At 35.1% G+C, this 6,746-nt stretch overlaps 1 long non-coding RNA gene across 1 annotated transcript in view; it reads right to left on the bottom strand.

Annotated features, from left to right (window-relative positions):
• Positions 1 to 6,691: 6,691 nt before the first annotated feature.
• Positions 6,692 to 6,746, bottom strand: part of LOC114147210 (uncharacterized) — an 858-nt gene continuing 803 nt past the window's right edge. Inside the window, exon 3 of the long non-coding RNA XR_003596041.1 lies at positions 6,692 to 6,746. This exon is cut by the window's right edge and continues 79 nt beyond it. This is a non-coding gene — a long non-coding RNA (uncharacterized LOC114147210).

Below are 6,746 nucleotides of genomic sequence, written 5' to 3' on the forward strand. Positions count from 1 at the left end.
CAAAACTACTTGTTCAATCTTCAAATCCTTGTGTCTACAAAGCTTTCATCTGAATTTAACCTAAAACTTTAGCTTAACTATGAATATTCCTAAACCACATTGATCGTCTTCTGGGAACCGCATCTTATTGCTAGAAATGTTTTGTAACATGCATAATATGTTTGTTTTTTAAAACTATAGCTGTATGTATACAGTTTTGAATCATATTTCATCTGATATTTGTTGCAGCTGTTTTGTCTTGTTAAGCTATTCACAGATTTCTGTACTTCAGTTTATTCTAAAACACAAAAATGCTCACTGGTTGCTAAATGCAGCAATACATGGTTGGGGTTTCTCAACACTTCATATGTAAACTGTGCAAAACATCAAATAAAATGTTGCCATTTTCAAGTCTTTTTTTAATCATTTATTTTAACACTAAAGCAATTTTCTGTCTCAAGAAATAGCAAAGATAAAAAACACATTTATCTCACTAGCATATACAAGTTTAAGCAACACTGTTAATCAGTTGACTGAATAGCTGCCCAAGTGTCTAAATTGTATCTAAATATTCTCACAGTGTTGCTCAGCATAGTGAATAACAAAGATTTTCCTCCAGGCCTCCAGTGAACTAGATCAGTCCTGTCTCCTTAATCACATCATTGGAAGCCAAAAAGAGAGAAGAGGGAAATCAAAACAAGATGTAATATATAAAATAAATTACTTCTAATGATAAATATATCTTTCTCACATCTTGTGTTGCAACACTATTTTGTTATATAGTACAATGGTAATGGAATCAGCACACAATAAATATAAATATTTATTATGTTTATTAATATGACATTTTTATTAATTTGTCATATTAATAAAATATGACATGTGAGTTGGAATGTGGGTTTTTTTTGTACAAACACTCATTTTTTGGCTTTGTAATGACAACTAATAGATTCAATGTGGTAACCTTCAGAATTTCTAAGAAATGTCTTTGGATCATCTATAAATCACAAGAAACATGGAAAGAACAACATTTGGTAAAAAACCCCCAAAACATTTCATTCACCTAGTTACTATTTTAATTCATGTCTGTTCAATTCAGTCCAACAATACACACGCACACACCACTTTACAGTAAAAGTAATCTTTACATCTACTGTAAAAATTACATCTATACAGTAAATGTAATCTTAAGGTACTTTGCAAGCAAACAGGCCTTTCTGAGAAAGCATGTGGTGAGAGTGGAAAGGAACAACCTACTTATAACTACAAGCTTTGTCAAACAGAAAAATGTTAGTCTTAATCTTTGCCTTCCATGGTATAAAAAATATTCCCCAGAATTATGGATGTCTGAGATGGTATTGTTGTCTAACACACTGTGTGTTTGTTGAAAAAGCAAGAATGTTTGGTATGGACCGTACAGAATTTTATGGTCCTATTATTGTAGCTTTTGTTCTATTTTTCTTTTTCAGAAAGGAATTTATAACATAGCATCAAGTTTGAAATTTAGAATGTCTTTTTTTTCTTTATTTTGTTTTATCAAATGACCAATTCATTAAACTGAGGAAGCCAGTGCAGCATGTCAACCATGATGTGTGTAATGATCTGGCAAGCCTTCCTGAGACCGGCTCACCACAAGTAACCTTTTATTTCTTCGTCTCAGTCCTATTCTCCCTTAAGGCTCATTTATGGAATGTTATATATGCAGACGCATATGGATGGAGATTTCTGTCCGTTTTAATATCTTCACATATCACCTACCTTTTTTTGTCTCTTTGAGAGAATGTACATTATCAAGACTGTTTCCATTCTGACCATTTTTGCTGTTGTTTGACAGTTTCCTCACAATTTGGAGACTAACTCAGAACTGCCCTCTGGTGGCAATATTGCCTGACACCCATTCCAACTGGAAAAGCTCCTCCATGGACAATTTCTATGCATGGACAATGATTTTCTTGCACTCCTCAGATCTTTTGGGCTCATGTCTCCTGTCAAACATTCCAGTAAAAAAATCACTATAATCAGGCATCTTGTGAGACTCACAAACAAAATAAAGTAAGATATTTATTACATTAGTGGCTGACAGTATGTCAGCCTAGTCTATTGTTGAACACCTTTCTGACAACAGGTTTGTGTAATTTTGACTTGGATTATAATGCAGGATGAGGATGTTCTTAACTCTCTCACTCCCACTCCTGTTTTCACAACTTGTTTTGTCTATAAACAGAGAAATGTGATGGACTTTATTGGACTGGTGGAGGGTTGACTCCCATCACCCATGTCACCATTGTCCCTTAAGAACAGTTCGACAATTATGGACGTTACCATCTTGGCAAGCTGATTGCTCTGGAGCAGTGTATTGATCTGAGACTGTAGTTTCTACACAGACAATAGGAGAGAAGGTTGCTGGTTATGAAATATTGTAGCACTTTTAGTATCTAAGGCTAAATTTAGAGTTCTGGGTTCTATTTATTTACCAATGCACCCAAAGAACCTGGTTTCATTTTATTTCCCATGAACCACCATTTGTTAACTTAGCAATATCAGACCCACCAATAATGAGACTTTATAAAGTATTTATTTACCAAACTTTAAAATTGAAGTAGACCACATATGAAATTACGGAATATACCATCCCAAATATTGTTAGCAACAAGCTGAATAATCAGAAATAATAAACAGGTATTATCCTTTTGCTCTCTCTTTAACCTTCAAATAACCCAAAAAATAAAAATACAATAGGCAAATACCCAGCTTAGAAAGAGCGACGTTCCATTTCTTTTTAAACTCTTTTAAAACTCTAAATTCACTTATTTTGAACATATGAGACTTAGCAAAATAAACTGGGAATAAATGACAGGTTTTAGTTAGTGGACCCACCAAAAAAATAAATAAATAAATGCCGGCAATATTGTCAATAAACCCCCCATTGTAGACCTGATGCTGACGACACTCACCGCTGTTTCTCGATCCACAGTGGCTGGTTTAAATAAAGTCCTGATCAGTAGCGCTTGTACCCACTATCCTTACTTTGAGTGATTTATTGCTATTATTTTATTATCATTGTTGTTGTTATTTGAAGTCTTTACAACATGGAGTCAGAGGCACTAACAATCATTTTTAGACCAAGGGCATTCAGACTAATTTATTTTTGCTAAATTGTCATTTTTAGCTAAATACTACTGTTGAGGGGCACAAGCAGGCCTCCTGACACCCCAAATTAAAAAAGCACAAAAAAAAGAAACAAGGATAAAAGGGAAGGGGCTCAAGCCCCTCCCCTCTAGCCTCGAACATGCCTGCTAGTTGCCATAGTAAATGTGATTATCTTAACATTACATAGGCATCAAAATCAGTTTGCTTTATATCATAAGCCTCTAAATGTAGACATGTTTAATGAGAAAACATGTTTTATGCTCATTATCTTCCCTGTAATAAGAGATATTCAGTCTCCTCAAGACATTGGCAACTGATCATTTTTCACCTTGAACTGTGTTGTTTCTCTGCTCCCTGTTAGACCAGCTGTGTTTAAGTTAGGATGTAAAGAAAGTGAATGTACCTTTGCTGAAGTTAGTTCCTGTGCTCTTGGGTTTGTCCTGCAGGCCTGGCAGTTGTGCATGCCCTTTTGATCCTTGCTGTGATCCATCTGAGAAAATTTGGCTGTGTGTTTTGATGGGTTTGTCGAGCAGGTTCCCTTCACTACCAGCCCTCATCAGTCTCTCTCCAATTCTTAACATGCATGAACGATTGCCATGCACTTCCTTTCTCAAGCTAGGGCTCTTCCAACCAGCTGATCCATGCCGATCAACTCGGGAAGAAGACTTGGACATCTTTCTTCCTGAGCTGAGCAGAGCGTTTGTGAAATACTCCAGTTTGCTTTCTTCTTACTTACTGTTATGTTGCTCAATGTTTTCCTTCTCAGTTTGGTTATTATGTTGAGGATTTTGCTCCCCTTTTCTCTTATTTTTTTTCTTTGCTGGTAATGATTGCTGGATTTCTTTGCTGGAAGAGTTAATTATTAGATTATTCTTTCGATGTAGGTCTCCATTCTTGTGTTATTTCCTGTTCAAAAAGCAATTAGCTTTTTTGGCATCCTTCCTTTTCATGTCCTCTTCAGACATCGCTTGCAGCATGTGGTCAGTTTGTATTATTCTGTCCTGGACCACTGCTTTCCAGCCACCGCTGTGTCCTTCCGTGAGGCTGAGCTACTCTGGGAGAGCTTGCTTGTCATCTTACAGTCTCTCCCTCCTTCTCTCTCTTGACTCAGCTCTGTTTGCTATTGGGTCTGCTTTTGTCAGTTTCTATCCTCACAACAGCCTAGGAATTGCCTTACTCCATGAATCATCTCAGCCACTTTTCTTTCCCCTTTTTACCTTTTTTCAGTAAAAATGCATTAATTCTTTTTAAAATTATTATTATTTGACACTTTTTGGCCCTAATTATGTTTTATGTCTTATAATATATATGTAAGCACAACCCTTATATATGTTGGTGGAGCTTGGTGTTGTTTTGGGATTCTACTTAGAATTCAGTGACTGTGACACATTTTACATTTGATTTGTCTCCTAGATTTAAATTTAGAATTTTTATACAATGAACAGATGTTTAATTCCTTTCATTCCAAGAACAGCCTGTAGAGGGAGCTCTTATAGGGATTGACTGAGACTATCTGTATATGCTAGGAAGCACCAAACAGATCATACTGCAGTCATATTAATACATGTTCACGTTTGTAACAAAAAAATGATGTGTATAGTAAGGCATGCCTTTGCCATTGTTGTTTCTTGGTCCAGTATTTTTCATATTTCAGCCCCGTTCACGCTGAGAAGATTTTAAGGATCTTTGCAAAGATTTTTCTGTGGTTTTGGTATTTTGGGAGACCACAAACTATTCCAGAAACCAGATCCCAGAGTGGATATATTTTAAAATCTGAGTTTCATGTTTCAGTGTGTCCATGATGACATTGTAGCTCCATCTCTCTCTATAACCTGCATGCACCTCACTCTCACAAATAACAAACATGATGCTGTTCTGTGTTGTTTGCAGTGTTTTCTTGCATCATTCTGTGGCTTGGCATACCTTCTTTAGCATTTTTAGTGATGCTTCATTCTGTCGTGTGGACACATATTTTTGTTCTTTACAAAAATTTACCAGGTTTCTCTCCATGTGGGCAGGACCCTAATACAAAAGATGCCAATGTTCACTCTCTGTTAACTGGAAATGACTGGTTTGAGAAAGCTAAGAGTAGCTCACAAAAGCAATTATTACAACCAAGGTTGTGAGAGTATCCTTTCTGCACTTACATGATGAACAGAAGAGAACTGGGCTGCTGCTCTTCACCTCTGCAATCGTTTCCACCTGTGTTCATAACTTTTTCTTTTAGTGTTAAATACTATTTTCATTTTCACTCTACTACTATTTTAAATTTTAATGTTAACAGATGTGCTCCAGTCCAGGAGTCCTTTGGTTTTTGTTTGGAATAGGTATAAACATCCATCCATCCATTTTCTTACACCCTTATCCCATTGGTGGTGCTGGTGCTTATCTTCAGCTGACAAAGGATGAGAGGCGGGAAGGTATAAACATGTTGGATGGATTTTTTCAAACAACTCATCAAAACAATTTTTATTAGACTGAATGATCCCAAAAGGCTAACTTAAAAGGATTGCCTGGGCTTTGAATGAATAATGCCTATTTATAATTTCTATGCTTCTCTTTTTCTTTTTTTTTTTGATAAATTTTGTATAGCTAATGTTCAGATTCTGTACTGTGGTTTGTTTGTTAGTTTGGATTACAAATACTAAAGAATATTCAGATTGTAAAGTGTAATTTGTTCAGGCTAAAGTGATCGATATTGTTACTCAGATTTAGAAATGTGTGATTTATTTGCATTGTGGACACGGAGTGGAATAAGTCTGCTCTGCTCTGACTACTGGTGAAGGTTTGGTGTTGACTGTGTGACTGTGTGACTGTGTATCACCATTAAACTCTCCAACAACATAAAAAAGGAGTCGCTAGATTTATTGCTGGTTGTTTTGGAAAAAGTCAGTAGGGCTCTAATGAAAAATAAATACACTAAGTATATTAAATCATAGCACACTTGAAGCCAGACTAATCATCAATATACTTCAGGTTTTTTAAGGATTATTTAACTTGAAGCATGCTATGTTGAAACAACTAATTTTGTGCTTAATGTATTTATACTCTGTACACTTTAAGTATATGGCTTTTTATGTAATAAATACATGCTTGATTAAGTGTACCAATTTTCATGAATAAATTACATTTAAAATATATTTAAATAAATAAGCATTATATACAGTATATTTTATATATTAGGAGTGTGATCATAGTATGCTCCTTCTGGTTCATTATAACTGCTAATGAAGTACACCTGTTAATGAAGTGTAAAAAGTACACTTGTTAATTACTTAATGTTACTTGTTGTTCTGCTTTGTCACTTTGTACATTAATGCTTCATACACACTACAGTACTGCAAACACATCAGGCTACCAGAACACAGAATGATCAATTACAACACATTTTTATTATATCGTGCATTCAATATATTCACATTTATCAAGAGTACATTGTCAATATTCTATCAGAAAATTGTATAAATTGACAATGTACTCAAAGTTTACAGACAATATGCCTATGAAAATTAGTACAATAAAACAACAGATACACTTTAGAGGAAATGTGAAAAAATGTTTCACCAAGGACAGAATATTGTTTTAATACAACGTCACAGTATTCCAGTGTTACTGCA

The sequence above is a fragment of the Xiphophorus couchianus genome, chromosome 6 (genome assembly GCF_001444195.1).
Source record: "Xiphophorus couchianus chromosome 6, X_couchianus-1.0, whole genome shotgun sequence".
NCBI classification, from domain to species: domain Eukaryota; kingdom Metazoa; phylum Chordata; class Actinopteri; order Cyprinodontiformes; family Poeciliidae; genus Xiphophorus; species Xiphophorus couchianus.